Genomic DNA, 19,333 nt, shown 5'->3' with positions numbered 1-19,333 from the left:
ATTGTAGGTTTACAATCGCTCTTTGGTCAAAGATACTGCTGTCGTTCTGTTTATTGTTGTTTGACGCCTTTGCAAAGGTAAATAAAACTTACAGAGACAACCTGATACCGGTACTTTCTTTGTGAGCCACCATAGAACTGCACAGATTTGAGTGAAAATCAAAGTAGAGGTTTCAAGACACCATGTTTTGGGGTTTTTCTTTTACATTTGGCCAATGCCCCGCCTACTCATTAGTCACGCTAATGCTTTATCAGAGATAAAATTCTGAGATAAAGGGTTAATATTCAGGGTGGATGCATTCAGAACATCAGTGATCTGCGATTTAAAAGTGCCAGACACAGGCAGAAAACAGAAAAACACCTTTGGACTTGTTGGTTATTGATCTGCTCCCAGCCTTTTCAACATTGCCTAAATATTCAGTAATCCCACATACCGCCTTTCCCACTACATAAAATCAAAACATTTGAACTCACCTCCAGGAGATGGTAGAGCTAGCCAAGAAGCATGAAGATAATTAACTGATTCTGGCTTTTTAAATGTGTTTTCTGCACGTAAAGGTTTCTAACTGATCGATGATGGATTGACAGAGGCTAAGCAGCTGCTGTGGGATACAGCATCATCGAGCTGTGTTACTGTACGCTGTGCTGTTTCAGGGGAGTGTTTACTCGGAGCTCAACATGAGTTCACTTTCAGTATCAGCTGCTGCAGATGAACTACATGGTGAACACACACAGTCCTTGAGTTTACTTTAGCCTGTAGTGTGCATGTAATCAAGTTCTGATTATTACAAGGCTAAAAAGTTTTTTTTGCTGCCTTTCTTCCCCGTTGCTGCACATCCAGTTTGGCCAATTTTTTATCTTCTTATTTTAGAATACCACAGATCCGAGGAAACAGGGGCCAAAACTCAGCTTTTGTCTTCGATGATTATTTTCTGCTTGAGAAGAAAATTGGACATTTGGTTTGCTAATATATCATAATGTGCCTGCTTATCACGATTATTCGGCTCTCAGTAGACTTTGTTGGGGAACTGTTTTCTCAACAACACTGTCATGGCTTCACAAGAACTGTGGACCTGAACACAGACACCGTGACAGTGTGACACTAGCTTTGCAGACTTTATTCACAGAGCAGCATAAGTGAGGTGAGTGTCCTCACAAGCCAGAGGGGACTCTAGGGACAGGTGAGTGAGTTCAAAGTGAATGCTTCGAGCAGACACAGAAAACAAAGAACAAGTGAAGTAAGTCTGGGAAATATTTAAATAGAGATTCTATAGAAGAGCCTTTGCTCTGTATTACTAGAGATACAGAGCAAAATATATACTGAGATCATTGCTGGTGTTTTTCCTCCTTGGCATTGTGTGAACACACACCTGAATGCCAAACCTTCTACTTTTACAGAGTTGCTCACACTTGCTGATGACCAGTTAATTAAGTGCATTCGATTAGTAGCAGCTCACTGATACCTACCCTGTTGATTCCTATAGAGGCAGCTAGCATGTACTTAGCGTTTCACACACTGCTTCTGCTTTTTGGTTTAGTATTTGTTGAGTACTAACATGTCATGTGTCATGTGTTGACAAAGGTTTTTTGTCTTGGTTTGTGTGTGTAGATGCTTTTGTTGCAGATGAAGAGCCATGTGTAAATGTTAGGTGCTCTGACATGGGACAGGCAGAAATGTACTTTGTTGATGACAACATGTTAGACTAAGACTCTAGTGACAGCTGGGTTAAGACAGATTATCAAAAGGACTAATTTAGCAGAATCTTTCAGTGAGGTGCTTTGTTTTGAAAAGGTCACAGAGACAGATATGGACTAAGCACTGAGTGTTCCTTACAAATTTGTCAAGCTGTTGATTGAATTCTTGATGAAGCTGAGTTGATAGATGCAGAAGTTGTAGATGTACTGAACCAGGGGGGAGACCAGCTGAAATGTGTTGGACAGCCAGCTATAAAGCTGGAAATCCATATATGCTATGATTGCTTGAATTATTGGAAATTATTTTTTGTAACTATGTTACTGTGTTATGAAAGGCTATAGGAGACGATACACCAGGGATGTGAAACAAATTTTACATCGTGGGCCACATAAAGACACATAACATATAGATATATTAATATTAGAAAATAAGTGCAATATCAGCAGCACAGAAATGCTGCTGTAATAAATGGAAAAACATCTTTCAGAATTAATCTTTGGGTTTAAATTGTAAGAAATAAATGTGTAAAATTACAGAAAAAATCATCCCGATACCTCATTGCACTCACACAGATGGTGCTGTAATTACAAAGCCGAATAGCAAATGTGCTTTTTGGTGGCCCACTGTAGAAAAAACAGAAGAAAAAAGTCTGTAGTGAAAAAAGGGAAATTTTCTGTTATTTAATGTAATCTATTACTGTAGTATGACTAGCGATGGGGAGAGTCTTTATCAGAAGGAAAAGATCCAAAACTTACTAAAATACATTTAAAAGTCCACAAATGTATGGCTTCCTTCACATTTTCCAAAGAAATCTAGTGGGCCAGATTGGAGTTTTTGCTGGGCTAATTCTGGTCCACGTGCCTTATGTTTAAAACCCTGGCCACACACTATATATAGCTCATAAAGTCCCTCACGTGAGATTGTTCTGTTTTTTTTTGTCCATCGTTAATAATGAATTTTTACAAATGGATTTTTGGTTCCTGTTTTGTTTTTGTTTCCCTTTCTCACATCTTTGTTTCTGTGAATTTCTCTTCCCTGGTGTTGCCTACGTGCTTCTCAGAAATATTCACTTCCTGTTTTATTGTGATGATAACTTTCTGTGTTTGGGTCTTTGCTGTCTTTGCATTTCCCTCTTTACTTCCGCCTGTGTCCATTCAGCTCAGTGTGAGTATAGTCTTGTCTCTCCCTCTGTTAGCTGTCTGTCTGAGTGAGTCTCATAATGTAGACATGCTAAACCACAAACTTTCACTTTTTCAGAATAAAATAAAAACGATTAAATAAACATTAGTGGAATACTTTCTGCCATGTTTGTGAAACCTTTGGTTATGTAAGAATGTTTCACAGTAGTGAATTGCTGTTGTCTTGGTCCAGCAGGCTGCTATTAGTTTGGGATAAGATGCTGCTTTTGGCCTGCTGCCTGTGAACCAATAAACTTCTGATCAATGGCAGACTTGATGACACTCTAGATTTCTCTCTTATTGCTTTGGTTTTCAAACCAACAGACACCACCCAATTAATTATTTTGTCTCCACCATCTCAGCAGAATTTAATATCTCATTGTATCGTCCTTTCTTTCTTTCCCTTTCTTTGTTCTTTTCCCGTGTTCTCAGCCAAAAGTCAAAACACTTGTGGATTTATTTGTGTTCCCGTGTGCATTTTAAGAGTGCATGTAAATTTCTGTGTGGTGATCTACAGCAGTGGTTCTCAAACTGTGGGGCGGGAGCCACTGCAGGGGAAGAAACATGGAGAAAAGCAAGGTTGAGTTAATATGAAGAAAGGTGATTTATGTAACTTTAAACGTGGCATGGTTGTGAGCCACACAGGCCGGTCTGAATATTTCAGAAACTGTTGATCTGCTGTGATTTTCCAACAAGGTTCACACAGAATAATCTTAAACAGGGAAAATAGCCAGAGTGCTTCAAGCCAGTAGGAAAGCAACAGCAAGTCAAATAACAACTCGTTACAAACAACAAATACAATAACTGCCTTCTACGAGTTTGAAGATGTTTAAGGTGTTCTTTTCAGTTCTGAAAAAACATTTAGCCTCGTAGTACTGAATTGCTACACTGAACGAAGCTGAAACTCCAGTAAAACAATCATAAAATCCTGCTTTTCCGCAAACTCTTCCATTTTAGTGAACCAATGCAGCAGCAGAGTGCAGATATAGAAGACATATGTACTCCTATCCAGCTAAGTGGATAAAGATGCGAGATCTCCTGAAGAGCCTGGAAGTACGGCGTCCCCAGAGGCCCATTATACTGCTTCTCTGGGTGACTAAGAATCACTAGGAGATATATGGCTGCCGGCACATAATTAGTGTAGCAGTGGGCAAATGTCTATCTGTCATTGCTCCCAGGATACGAGATAAGTGAAGGAAATCGAAGATACCACAGGCCACTTGGAGACTGCCTTTGTACCCCAGATGCTTCACCGTAGCTGTGACAGCAAATTTACTGTTTTATTGCCTCCTGCAGATTTCAAGAGCTGTTGAGATATACTGATAGCAACGAGGAATAATGAATCACTGTAAGACCACCTTTTTTTGGTACTGGGCTGTCACATCTGGCAGTAGGTTACACTGATTTGTTTGCTCTACAGTTGAGAGACACTGATTAAAGAGCAACTGTACTTAAAGTCTGCAGCTGTGCTCAACCTGGCAGAGAAACCTGGTTTTAAAGGTCTTTCCCCTCAGGGACGTCTTTCTGTGCTGTTTATTCAAGCTGCTTAAACATCCGCTTCTCTCAATTTGGAAAAAAAGTGTTAATATGAGAGAAATGAGACGACCAGGCATCATTAACTCAAATGTCAAATACACAAAGACTCACCTTCACAGTTTCAGGCATAAATATTTTTAAAGAGCATTGTATTATATATGCAGTACAAGAAAAAAAAACACACTGCCAAGCATTACCAAGTAATCCGACTGCATCGATTATATCACTCCAAACACACAAAGGGTGTCAAAGTCACTTGTAATTCGATCTCAAGCAGGACCAGTTAACCGACTCCATAAAAACAATAAAAAAAGATGTGCTACACTCAACCTGCTGTCATTACAAAGAAACGTTAGCTCTGTAAATCAAAGAAACGCGTCAGTACAGCTTCTTGACATCAGCGTAATGTATTACGTATACTCATTACTTCTCTTAAAGGTAATGCAGTATGTTACTTAATTACTCACTGTAGAAAGTAATGTGTGACACTAAATTACTCTCTTGTTACACTATAAAATGAAACGTATTGTCTGATAATTACGAGTTAACAACAAAAACCTGAGGCTACAGTCCCACACAACAATACAAATTTCTGTCCTACACTGTGTGCACAATTATTAGGCAAGTGGGTATTTTGGCCATATCATAATTTTTACGCATATTTTTCAACTTCAAGCTGTATAAACTTTAGTGCTTATTGGATTTAAGTATATCAGGTGATCTGTATTTGAATAACGAGTGAGGGTGTGGCTTAAGGAGATCAACACTCTATATAAAGGTGTGCATTATAATTAGGCAGCTTCTCTCCCTCAAGCAAAATGGGCAAAAAAAGAGATTTAATGGACTCTGAAAAGTCAAAAATTGTAAAAAGTCTTTCACAAAGATGCAGCACTCTTAAAATTACGAAGATATGGCGCTTGACCACAGAACCATCAAACGTTTTGTTGCAAATAGCCAACAGGGTTGCAAGAAACGTGTTGAGAAAAAAGGCGCAAGTTAACTGCCAAAGATTTGAGAAGAATCAAATGTGAAGCTACCAGGAACCCATTATCCTCCAGTGCTGCCATATTCCTGAACTGCAACCTACCCGGAGTGTCCAGAAGTACAAGGTGTTCAGTGCTTAGAGACATGGCCAAGGTAAGGAAGGCTGAAACCCGACCACCACTGAGCAAAGCACACTAGTTGAAACGACAAGACTGGGCCAAGAAATATCTGAAGACAGATTTTTCAAAGGTTTGATGGACTGATGAGATGAGAGTGACTCTTGATGGACCAGATGGATGGGCCAGTCGCTGGATCAGTAATGGACACAGAGCCCCACTTCGACTCAGACGGCAGCAAGGTGGAGGTGGGGTACTGGTATGGGCTGGGATTATTAAAGATGAGCTGGTTGGACCTTTTCGGGTTGAAGATGGCCTGAAAATCAACTCCAAAAGCTACTGCCAGTTTTTAGAAGACACTTTCTTCAAGCAGTGGTACAGGATAAAGTCTGCATCTTTTAAGAAGACCATGATTTTTATGCAGGACAATGCTCCCTCGCATGCATCGAAGTACTCCACTGCATGGCTAGCCAGGAACGGCCTTAAGGATGAAAAGATAATGACATGGCCCCCTTCCTCCCCTGACCTAAACCCTATTGAGAACCTGTGGGCCTTGCTTAAATGGGAGATTTACAGTGTAGGGAAACAGTACACCTCTCTGAACAGTGTGTGGGAGGCTGTGGTTGCTGCTGCACAAAAAGTTGATCGTCATCAGATCAAGAAACTGACAGACCCCATGAATGGAAGGCTTGTGACCAGGCTATACTGGTCACTGATTTTTATTTATTTTTTATTTTGACATGTCAGAAATGTTTATATGTACATTTTGAGTTGTTTTATTATTCCCAGTTTAATATTTGCAAATAAACTAGTGAGATGGGAAAATGTTTGTTTTTTCAATTAGTTGCGTAGTAATTCTGCACATAAATATATATATTCTCTTAAAGACAAAACCTCACTTTTACATTCTTAAACATTTAGGTTTAGGCTCATTAACATTTTGGATTGACCGAGAGCACTGTCCTTGATCCATAATGAAATTAATCCTCAAAAATACAACTTGCCTAATAATTGTGCACACGGTGTAATGAGGACACACGTACTGTCGTTCTTTTAGTTTTTACGTTTGAACACAAAGCCGACAACATGAAGCAAAGATGAAAACCAGCCAAAAGCGACTTCGCAGCACGTAGATTCTACTTTAGAGACATGAACAGGTAGAAACTGCAGGCTGACTGCTCATCACTGCTTTGGTTACCTGTTGAGGTTCAGCGTCTGGCTGCTGGGCTGGGGTCAGCATTCACTCAGCTTTAACATCACCTTAGGTTCTTTGCTAGCTTAGTGTTAGCATGCTGTTTGTGCAAATGCTTGCAGAGAGCAGTATTCCTGTTAGCAATGTAATGCATTTTCTGCTTCCCCATTGCGCTTTCGTCCTTTTGCGCAATAAAAGTAAAAGTAATGCCCATCTCCGCTCCTTAAAAGCTTCATCGCTGTACTGCTTCACCATTCTCCTCCCTTCTTCTTTCCATCCACCTAACGCACAGATAACTGAGGAATCTTTGTAACGCTAGTAATGAAATAATTTTAACTGTGATACGATCCCTGTTTAGTACAGCAATGCATTACGTTACAGTAATCCATTACTTTGTAGCAAGTTAAACCCAACACTGTGCTTGACGTCATTCCTTTTCTTCAAGTTTCACTCTTTTTAAAACCATGCTGTGGGCCGGATTGGACCCGCTGGTGAGCTCCATAATGTGCAGAAACGTCTCATTCTGTTCCACTCTAATTAATTCGAGCAGATATGGAGAGCTGGTCAGCTGTCACTATCCTATTCTGCAGTTGCTGCCAACCACCCACACGTTCAGACACACAACTCCATTCAAACTGGAGCTTTGCAATTCATTCATTCTTTCTCTTAAGGAGTAAGATATGAGAAGGTCAGTGTTTTACATACAAGAATCTACCTGAGAGATTAACGTCAGCCTCTGTGTGTGCGTCTGAATGTGTCTGGAGTGGGACTGTTAGGAAAAGGAGAAATGAAAGGAGAATAAAAAAGCCATCCAGAAACTGTGGTAAATGAATAAATGGATAAGTGAGGACATGGGTACAGGGGAATGAAGGAGAGAGGAACTGAGGATGTAAGCCGAGGGAGGAGGAGGAGGAGATGAAGAGAGATTGTGCAATCAATCAATAGATTCTTACTGTGTGTGCTCTGACCAGAACAACCAATTCTAAAATCAATTCCCTCTCTGAGGCTCATAGCAAAGAGGTAACGCTCTCCCTTTCTCCCTTACTGCCTCTCGATTTTGCTCTTCTAATGACTTTTTCAATGTACGCTGTTGAATCTATATACATTAGCAGTGCTCAAATATCCACCCTCGCCTCCATCAGCTCCTGACAACGAGATAGCACCAGCCACTGGAGATCAAAGGTCACATCGATGGCTTGCTTAATGAATGCCTTTGCAGTGGGAAAGGTCAATAAAAAAGGGTCAGCTTGCTCACATGAAAAGGTGACACCACCCTGAGTGTAAAGTAACTTCTGTGTGTCTGTTAGCAAGCATGTGAAGTCACTAAGTCATTTTGCTCCTTCATCCTGAGGGGACGTAGGCTTCAAATCACCTGTCACATCAGGTCAAAAACCATGAAGCAAAGTACCCATTTCCTGTTTCATAACACAAGCAAAGTGCTTTTTCATTCTGCATATGCGTGCTGGCTTCGAGTGATGGGCATGCAGCGTGAAAATGTGCATTTCTTCCAACTTCAGGGCATGTTACTGTAGTCAGAGCCAGGAGACTGGTGGGGTATGCCCTTGAACACAGGACAGACACACTCACACACACATACACACAGAGAGACAGAGAGAGACACGGGAGTTGGCTATTGTTTTGGTGTGCCCCCCCAAAAAAGAAAGAGAGCAAGAAAACCTCTAATTGCCACTCACAGAGACTCCTACCACATATGAGATTTCTGTTTTTGTCTTTTCTTGTTTCCTGTTGACGTGAATGACGTTGTGCAAAGCTGGGTCAAAGCTGATTTTCCGTGGGCAAAAAAGGGAACGAAGCAACAACAGAGCTCACCAGGAAAAAAAGAAAAGACTTTAATAAGGATGAAAAATACAGCATGAAAAGCACAGACAATGGCTGCTCTTGTGTTATAACTGGGCTCTTCTCCATGGCTAGGTGATGTACTTACAACAACACAAGCAAGAGTAGCCCGCAGAGTGCTCCATCTCTGACAGCAGACGCTGTCTACAGGCAGTCTTAAGTTGCCTGCGGACTGCTGAAGAGCTGCCACCTTTGAACCATAACTTCCCCATTAGGCTGATGTCTGAGCAGCACCTAGCATAGCACATAGCACAAGTAATTAAAACATTTAGGGTCTTTGTCAAGCAGATAAACTAATTCATGAAAGCACTTCTAGAGCTCGCTAATTCAACAGGCATTTTCACATTACTTCTCTCAGACGTAAGCTACAACCAGCACGACATCAGGTTAGCTAAAATAAATAATACAGGAGGTGTCATAACCTCCACCTGAGGTTAACGCAAAATGTGAATCAGACCCAAACTCCTCCAGGTTAAAAATATTTTTAAAAAGCTATGATTTTATATTCTTGTGCAAACTAAACAGGTTCCTATCGATATGATCTGTTTCTCCAATCATAAGAACTGTACAGATGCACAGCATGTACAGATGCTGTTGGATTTCTAAAGAGGATCAAAGTGAGGGGGACACTTTGACTAACAGGTGCTAACATGGCAGCTTACCTCAGGTAACTGATGTCACAGAAGTGGAGTGCTCTATTTTATCTTAATGTGGTCCAAAGGATTTTTTGTTTTTTTAATGAGAAGATCAGCTAATAGCATAGGAACTGCCAGACCTGCTGTTTGGCACAGCCCAGCCAAGAAGACTGTGCTCCAGTATGGTGAGTGACATTCTGGGCTTATAATTAGCATTAATTAGCAGGTATCTGTGTCTGTGCCATGCATTCATACAGCTGATAACCAAGATGATGCATGATGATAACCCAACATGCTAGTGTTTAGGATAACTTAGGATAACGTACTCAGACCTCTTCTCCAATTATTGTCACTTATGGACCCAAAAACACAACTTGATGGAAGCCAAAAACGTTCATGCTGAGCCTTAAAAATATGTGACCCAGAAAATAATGACTATAGCCACAGCCTTATAGAAAAAGTCACTCTTCAGATATTATGGGAATTAAAATATTTAGGAATTTTAAAGCTTGCAACAGAATTAAGTTTGATTTCAGTGGTCACCAGAGTATAAAAACTGCATGTCACTTAAAATCGCTGCTGACGTTGCCTCAAAATAAGATATTAAAATTAGTTATAGTTACAACACTGATTATAAGGACAAAGTTGTTGCTTTGTACAGTGTAATTCCTTAGCCTTGTCATTGGCCGGCTGTAGTTTTGGGTAGTATATGAGAGTGAATCATCCCATGTCAGACCATTCAAACTATTATAATTCAGACAGACTAAATAAAGCATGCCCACACACTAAGACACTAAGCACAGTTTCTCTAAGAGCAAAGGGGGTTTGGGTCGTTTGCTGTCAGTGAGCTGTATGTGCGTATGATTTGGCACAGCCAATGGAAATCTTGGATAATGACACGTTCAGTCTCTGCGGTCTCTGCCTGCAATCGAAGATTTTCATCTAATCAACTCTTCATTTATCAAAAGCTGGAAATACCAGGTCTCAACAGACTGTTGCTTCAGGGGGAAGGAAAGGATGATGTGCCCTATAAACATGTCCACAACTCCCAGGCCGATGTGTGATATCCCATATCACGTGGATCAAATTCCATTTTTTTGCTGAAACGAGGGAAGGTGCAGATGGATAGACATAATGTCAGAAGTGATGTCACCAAGAAACATCATGTATTCAGGTTTGCAAAAAATACATTTTCACTCAGCCCCCCCCAACGCTCTGCAAATAATGTGGAAAGCTGTGCAAAAAACTTGGAAATGACTTCCACTGGCGCGGGAAAAAAAGATAAACAGAGATCTATGATAAGAAAAAATCTTCATCCAGCTGCAGAGAGATATTATTTACTGCAGCAGCAGTAACTTATCAGCTGTCAGCTGACTATAAACTTGTGTTTCTTTATTGCAGCTGTTTGAAATAGACCAAAAAATAGCAGACAATAAAATATAGAAGCCTCTTAAAACCATCAGTGCATGTAAAATAAATGATTCCTTCCTGCAGAAGATGACATGACATCCACTGTCATTACTCACAGACAGACAGTGTAATAAAAAAAAGACCACAAGCACGGAGAGAAACTCCTCACCTGCTTATATATGAACGCCTGCTGCTGACTCTCTCTGCAGGTCTGCCTCAGTGCTTTTGTTCTTCAGGCACTTTTTGGCCTTTTAAGTGTTCCTTCGTTCTCTGTCCCGATGTGGCCTGGCTCACCTGTCAGTAAGGTTATTTGTTTTGCCACGGTTACATTATCACCCTTAAATTTTAAACTACGGTTCATGCATTATCCATCACTATAGAGTACACACACAAACAGCCGCACAGGGTACCATAAGGTTCTCCCTCCCACCTCTGGTGGTTGTTCAAGGTCCTGAGATACAAATCTCTCTTATTTGTGTTGTTTTTTCCTTCTCTTATTGTAAAGAGGGGAAAGTTGACAGTACTTGAAACGTGGTAGGATTTATCATCACAAGAGTGTGTTTGTACCAGAGTGAAATGAAGCAAATATGTGTTTGTGTAACAAGCGATGAAGGGTGATTTATTGTGTGTCCTTTGTGTAGTGTCTGGAGCCAGGCTGTGAGTGTGTGTGAGCGTGTTTTAATTGTGGTTCATAAATATTTCACGTGATTTTTGTTTACAGAAAAATAAAACAGCGCAGATGAGAAACGGTGGAGTGCGTCTTTGGTCGTGGGGGTTTGAATTACACTCAATTTCAAATGCTGACAACATTTCATTTTGTTAAAATGTTTACGCAGAAGAAGAAATACACGGCGCTTTCTGTTAGGCTTCCCAACATTTTCCTCTTTAAAAACACAAAAAACAACACCACATAAATCTGAAGACTGGAACAAACTCTCAAACAATGAGCATCGCTTTGTTTTCAAACTGTTAAAATATCCAAACTACATTCTGGATCTGTTTCCCGTATTGCGTAAGTTGTGTCTCTCAGCATTTGAGCAGCATCTGCTGTGTGGGCCGCAGCCCTGCCAAGTAAACAAGGCTCTTATTAACTATTAAACACTTCACAGCAGGGACCGCAAAGCAGCCACGCACACACATACAGCTTTGCACATTAACACAAAGTTGCACAAATGCAAGTACGTTTGAAGAGTAGGTAAATGTGCAGAGTCAGTAGCTTCTTTTTTTTCCTTCAGTCATAGTGAAATTAGATCGCTCCGTCTCTCTCCATCCTCTTTGAGGAGGTTGCACGCTCTAACGTCAGGCTGTCCACGTCCCCTCTCGCCCTCTATTGGGCGAGAGGCATGAATGACTTAGTAAGCAGAGTGCTTGCCAGTCTGATTCAGCTCTACCATTCACTCCTGGGAGATTGAAACACGCTCTCTCTCTTTCTCCCTAGCGAGTACGCCATGTGAGTAACCACCAGATACCATCCTGAAGTTAAATTAAGGACAGATGTGCCCTGAAACTCCGGAGATTACTCTCACACTCACACGACACTCACCTCTTTATGCTTGTTTCTGAGCAGTAAGGTTGAACTAGGAATGCTAGAAGGAGACAAAAATGTAAGATCTTGGATATTTCTCTCAGCTGCATATCTCATATCGTTATTTATGATTGCAAGGTTTCACCACTAGGCGGCTCTGTCACACCGTTAAAGCCCAAAAATGACTGGTTACTTAAATACAGCAACATCACAGCAAGTTAGTGAAGATCATTATGTACTGTGGGACTGATGTTCCTGAAATCAGCCATTACACTGCTTGATTTAATCCTTGTACTTCTAATAAGTAAGTAATAACAGTGTCCAGCTTCCTCAAATATGTTTCTTTGTTCAAGAGTCATAAACCTCATCACATTCAACCAGATTTAATTTGAAATTATGTAAATTACAATTAACGCAATTATATAAAACACATTTTTGTAAACAAGCCTACTTTGTGACCAAACCAGTGGTTTTATTTATATGCCAAGTTGAAAGGAAGTGGGATTATATTCCAAAGAAAGCAAGTAAAGGAAGGCTTACATTTGTTCTGTATAAGGCAGGAGTGGAGTTCACATCCACCCTGAGGGTGAAAAGTGCCGCTTTGATGCTTTCATTCTCCACCTCACTCCTGGCCACAGAGGCAGCAGTGCACTGAATGACGACGAAGCTTGTTCACCCAGGAAGGAAACTCCCTGTTTTCCCAAAGGACGTCAGCACAGGATTTACAGCTGTGTGTGAGTGTGTGTGTTTGTTTGTGTTTCTGAAACAGAAAGAGGAAAGGGGGGCGAGCTGTGTCAATAGCCAGTTCATTCAAGTGTACCGTAAACCATCGGAGAGCCTCATACTGATACTCGCAGCTTGTTTTAACTTGTAAAAACAATCCCATCCCACCTCATATGTTCTCAAAGCACTTTAGTCCTCTTTAATATCCGCTGCCAGTATGAAGGAGATCAGAGCACAGTGAAATGTAAACTATGGATAATAAGTTCTATTGTATTATGACAAATTCATGAATCACGCTTTGGGAGGAGGATGGACATGGGACACTGGCCATGCTTGGAGAAATAATTAACCGACGAAACACACACACGCACACCCACACAGTTGTAGAGGTGATGTAATAGCTTCCTGGAGTTACTGGCGAAAAACCTCTTCAGGCCTCAGCCAACTGTAAGACAGTACTTACAATGGATGCATTAAAAAGACTTCCAGTATGCTCCAAGCACTCTGGGTTATCGGATTCACCTTCCTAACCTGTATGTCTGTGTTATATTACGCTTAAACAAAAATAACAATGCAAAAGCTTGGCCTCTGTCTAGAAATCACTGCTGCGAGTTGTTTTCCACAACCCTGACATAAAAAGGCTCCTTTCTTTCTCTTTACTCATTCGGTTTTGTTTGTACCAGAACAGGAGCAGCGTGCTTCTGAGATCTCCTGCACCGTAGCCTTCTGTTGAATCGGGGAAAAAAAACCTTAAAGCTACGCAGAAGTTTTCAGCAGATCTTGAAGATTTTGTTTGAGCACATTTTCCTCTTTGAATTAGTGGAATAGTTTACCCATGTTCTAAATATAGGCTCTGTAGTCATTGTAAGAACTGCAGTGATGTAATTGATTATTCGTGTTTAACATGACTGAGCCATTAACCACAATGGTGGTCATTGTGGTCAATGTGAGACAACAGTCTCATGGTGGCATAGCTGGCATGGTGGCACAGTGGTTAGGGCAATTGCCTCACAACAAGAAGGACCAGGGTTTGAATCCTCCATCTGGCTGAGGCCTTTCTGTGTAGAGCTTGCATGTTCTCCTCATGTACTCCAGCCTCCCAAAGACATGCAGTTAGTGGGGCTGGTTAGACTAGCTAATGGATATTCAGTTCCTGAATAATTAAAAGATAACAATGACTTTCAGATCTTAATAATTTATCATTGAATTATTTTTCTTTTCCATGCAGTTTGAGGATAAAAAGAGCCTGCCGTCTCTTTTTAGCATTCCTGCTCTATGAGCCACGCTCTGACATGACATTTACTGTAATCATTTATTTAACGAATGCATTTGATCTTACTATCTGTTTCATTCTAGAACATCCTGGCAATGGATTCATGAGTTCTTTGGTAAAGATGTGAGACTGTGTGAAGCTGCTTATCTTTCTCTACTTATTGTTTACAGTACTGGCTGTCCTTGGTATCTGCTGGCTACAATGTGTCTTAGCTGTTATGACTTACTTGGAAAGAAGGAGGAAAAATACTGGGAGGTGAAGCAGAAAACTGACATGCTTCATGTGATTTGGTGGATTTTACCAGAACTGTCCCCGGTGGTGACACTGTTTTAAACGTCTCTCTGTGGGTGATGAAAACAAACGATTCTTTTGTGTCGGCTTGTTTGAGCTTTTCTTCCTTATCTTTGAGCATCACTGCCCATCCTATTTTCTCCTCTCCTTTAGCTCAGTCTGCCGCTGGTACAAAGTAGATTTCCTTTCTACACTTGACTTCTCAGTCAAATAGTGAAAAGTGATTCCTCATTTCCTCTGACCTTGTAGTAACATTAATAAGCAGAACACACAGATCAAAAGCTTTTTTTTTTTTAAAAAAAGAAGGCTTTCCTTTTGTCTCTTTCATTAGTTTTCACTGATTTTGCCATGTAATTTTGCAGATTTGATCTGTGTTTGTGTTGGCCTTGAATCACCGGACATTCACCTGGGAATCGGATCTGATTCCCACATGACTCCTGGGTGACTTCACATTACACAGCAGTGCAGTTGTGTCAGGGAAATACAACCTGGGTGGAGATTTAGAGGAACAGGCGGTGAGTCTGGATGTGTATGCGTAAACCACAGAGTGGCATATCACCATTACGCCTTCATGTTGCAGCCCTGCAGGCCAGATTGTGTTATTCCCCTGAATATAACTGAAAGTCCTTCAGAGCTGTGACCTCCCTCCTTCCCTCCCTCCTCGCTTTCCCTGACGCTCCCTTTCTTTCTCATGGCGCTGAGCCAGAGAGCTCCTGCTCTGCTGGCCTTCATAGAAATACAGTAACAAAGTGCAAAGTGCAGCCGGCACCCATGATGTGTGTGTGAAAATCAGGGGCATTCCAGCTCCTTGTTAAGTGGAAGTGGGCACAATGAGGAGCATAGATAACCAAGCTCTCCCTATTATTGGGTTTCACTTTCACATTCAGGGGACAGTGAGTGTGCATGTCTGACAGGTGCCCTGAGCACCTGATACTATTATTTCTGCAAATAAATTACAAGGATGGATGTGGGCATTTACCAGACAGGAGACCTGGGAGAGGACAAACTGAGTTAGATTATAGGTAATTTTTATTGCCGACTCAAGAGCCTGTAATAAAGGGAGTGTTTATGTGTTTGACCCAATCATGGGAAATTCAGGATGTCTGTCTCAGCTATGCAGATTTTGTCCTTAATTATACAGAAAAACAACTTTATATTGCGAGCCTGAAATAAAATTTTTTGGCCGAGCTGTTGTTTGTATCTCACAGTCTTCATAGCTTTTCTCCCTCTGCCAGTGTAGGGTTTGCTTGTGTGCATGTCGTCCTGTCTGTAAAGTTTTCATTGAAAAATTTGAATGTATGATGATAAAACTTTGTAGGAATGTAGAATGAGGTCATCCCTTAAAATTAGGCTCACATCCATCAAGATCTTCAAGGTCAGCTTGATGATTTATTGGATGAAAGAAGGCCAAAAAGGCTTGTAACTTAAGAAACTATGAGTCTTTCACTAGCGGGGCCCACGTCCTCATTTATGTTTGACAGCATTTTAGCAGGTAAAGGTTGGCTTGGACATGAATTGAGCTGCGGTTTGGGAAAGGCCTCAAAGGGGACTGGCGGCGGCTCCCGGGCCTGGCAGATCGCCATGTACTAAATAGAAGTGAAGAAGTTAAAGAATTGAAAAGGGGCGGGAGGGTGGGGCACGTAAATGAGAATGAACAGCTTGTAGGACTCGGGGAACATATATAGATGAGAACAGGAAGGAGCGTGTTTGGAGGCGTGGTCCTGCTCCTGAAATTCTGATACTTAATCTCCAATAAGTGTGGTGATGATTTTTAAGCACCATATAAAGGTTTAAAATATCCTAACACATTTGACCTCTAACCTTTCCTGCTCATTAACCTGATCTGAAGGTTAAAATGATAATAATGCTACTGTATAAAGACCTATTTAAAATGGTGTTTCCTATAATGCCATTAGTTGTATGACAGCACATATAGGGAATAACATATGGGAAATCTAACTATCATAGTTTGGACCTCTGACCTCATCTTTAATGTCAAACTGCGGGGGCACTGGAGCCTATTCCAGCTTCCATAGGGTGAGAGGTACACCGTGAAGCAGTCTGTAACAGGACTAACACAGAGAGACAAACAACTGTGCTACACACTCCTTAAAGTGAATTTCAAAGGACCAAAAAAATAAAAAGGAATATATAGAAAATACAACAGTATTCCCTTAAAAGTATGTCTTGGCGGATGTTTGTGCACTCTGACTGCTTCTCGTTTCATGTGTAGTTTGAGGACTGCTTAGTCATCTGACCTATTCCTTGTCTACTCTACAACCACTAAACAGCATCCATTTGGTTACAGGATCCTTGCTGATTACAGGTCTTTCGCTCTAGTCTTGCCTACGAATAGTTTGCCAGAAGCAGCTGCCTCCGTTCGATTTAATTGCTCTAGTTGGATAATCTAAAACCCCACAAATGCAATAGTAGAGTTTTAGGCCACCCAAGTAAACTCTCCATCTGACCTTAGAAACTGATTCTATGAAATGACGCTAAGATACACAGATTAAATGTTCACACTGCTGTTTTAGAGACTGGTAAGAACTACCAGTTCTGATCCCAGATCATGATAATGTAGCCCAAGAAAGCAGCAGTGAGTCATTTGGGATCATTTCTTTTGTAATCGTTTACTGAAACCACAGTTTCTTTGAAAAAACAATGACAAAAAAACATGGGTTGCTGTGGAAGTTCTTGTATGTGCTGACAGTCATGCTCGTGGTTGAGTGAAGTGGAGGTGTCTGCATGTTTCTGTACTATTGTCTGCGTCTGCATTCAGCCACAAGGCCACTGATAGTCACCATAAATATCAGCTGTGACATCGCAGTGACCACGGGGTTTCCTTGGGTATGTCCAGCGGAGAGTAAACGGATGTTTTCTGAAATCTTAGCACATGCCATCATTCCAACCGTGAAACCTCACAGGAATTCAGACTCAATTCGAAGAAATACATGCAAAACCTTCTTGGTGTTATTGTATACGAATGCTAAATAAGTTGCTTCAAAGGAGGAAATTCAATGCTACTGATAAAGGCGAAGTGCTTCCGTTGAAAATCCCGTCTAGAGCATCAGGCTTGAAGTCTTCATGAAAGTGAAAGATCGAGGAGGAACTTTGTCTGGTAGCTGCATCGTTTTTGAAACAGCTGCGATGGGGTTTATGGGTACTGTGGTTTTAATATGGAAAAACTCTCACGCAAACTATACCACGGGTTAAAGATGTTTCATGTTGCTTCTATTACAGTTACTTCAAATGGTATCTGACAGGCTGTATTGATATGTATAGACACTACTTACACAGAAGCTGGTCTGCTGTAGGGGAACAAAGTCTTTGTGTGGGCCCACTGCCCACACTGCTAGTGACATAAAAAATTAAGTGTTCTGAATTTTCACCTTTATAAACACAATTCAGAGTTTAAATTGAGTTAAACGTACACACGTTGCAGTTGGATCCCATTTGCCTTCAGAACTGCTTTAATTTATCATGGCACAGATTCAACAAGGTCCTGGAAACATTCTTTGGAGATTTTGGTCCATGTTGGTGCAATAGCATAACACAGCTGCTACAGATTGGTCAGCTATACATGCATGACGTGACTCTTGTTTTCTACCCAAACAGTTGAGATCTCTGGAGGACATCAGAGTACAGTGAACTCATTGTCATGTTCAAGAAACCAGTTTGAGGTGATCTGAGCTTTGTGACATGGGAAGTTTTCCTGTTAGAAGCAGCCATCAGTAGATGGGTACACAAGGTTCAGCATATTTTACTTTTAGAGATGCTTTTCTGCGTAACTCAGAGGTAATGACTGGCTGTTTGAGTTGCTGTCGCCTTCCCATCTGCTCCAAGCCGTCTGGCTATTCCTCTGACCTCTGGCATCAACAAGTCATTTTCACTCAGAGAACTGTCCCTCACTGGACATTTTTTCTTTTTTTGCAACATTTTCTGTAAACTCTGGAGATGATTGTGTGGGAAAAACCCAACAGATCAGCAGTTTCTGAAGTATTCAGACCAGCCCATCTGGCACCAGCATCCCTGCTACATTTAAGGTCACTTCATTATCTGATGCTCAGTTTGAAAATCAGCACGTCGCCTTGAACACGTCTATGTGCCTAAATGCATCCAGTTGCTACTATATGGTTTTTGATTAGACATTTGTAATTAACAACCCGTTGGACAGGTGTGCCTAATAAAGTGGCCAGTGAGGGTATTACTGTCACATGCGCTAACGAACCAGAAGACTGAATATGATAAAATGATTACTGCGTAGCAGAGACATCTTAATCTGAATAAAAACATTTGGATAATTACTCTGTGTTTTAGGTGTTTAAATTATGCTGAATGATTTTACTGTTTATGTAACAAATGCTGCCTCGTTTCTTCAGGATGTCTTTGTTAAAGCAGCATCCTACTTTATTTTGAATGTTTGTTCTCATTTATGTTTCCTGAAGACTCATCATGTCCTCCACACGTCAACCACATGATGTGTTTTGGGTTTTTTTTTTTCAAAGACAGATTTCTTTTTATATTGAAAAGCAACTTTGATATCAGTGTTGCTGTCTCCACCACGTAAGCATAAAAGTCACAGCCGGATGTAAGCGGTAGAATGGTTTTTGAGTTCGAGGCTATCAGCTGAAGAAACAAGAAATTAAAGGCCAAAATCAACAATGAACTGAGGACAGATTTTATCTTGCTAGCAGCCTAATACTCAATAGATCTTTCCTTGAAATCATAACAGTCAGGAACAAAACCAGCTCCTTAATGCAGTGTAGATTTCCATTGTGCCACTAAAATAATTCTGAGTGGAAATCTGGGAGTCCACCAAATCCTTTGGGGATTTGAAATTGAAACCTGGGGGTCATTTGGACTCGTGGGCTCTTCTTGGTCTTGATGGAGAGAGGCAAGATTGTGGCAAGGGGTGGGT

Source organism: Rhamphochromis longiceps, linkage group LG22 (genome assembly GCF_057381845.1).
Source record: "Rhamphochromis longiceps isolate RC_006_pf linkage group LG22, R_longiceps_female_GT1.1, whole genome shotgun sequence".
In the NCBI taxonomy this organism is placed as follows: domain Eukaryota; kingdom Metazoa; phylum Chordata; class Actinopteri; order Cichliformes; family Cichlidae; genus Rhamphochromis; species Rhamphochromis longiceps.
This window is presented reverse-complemented; position numbering follows the sequence as displayed.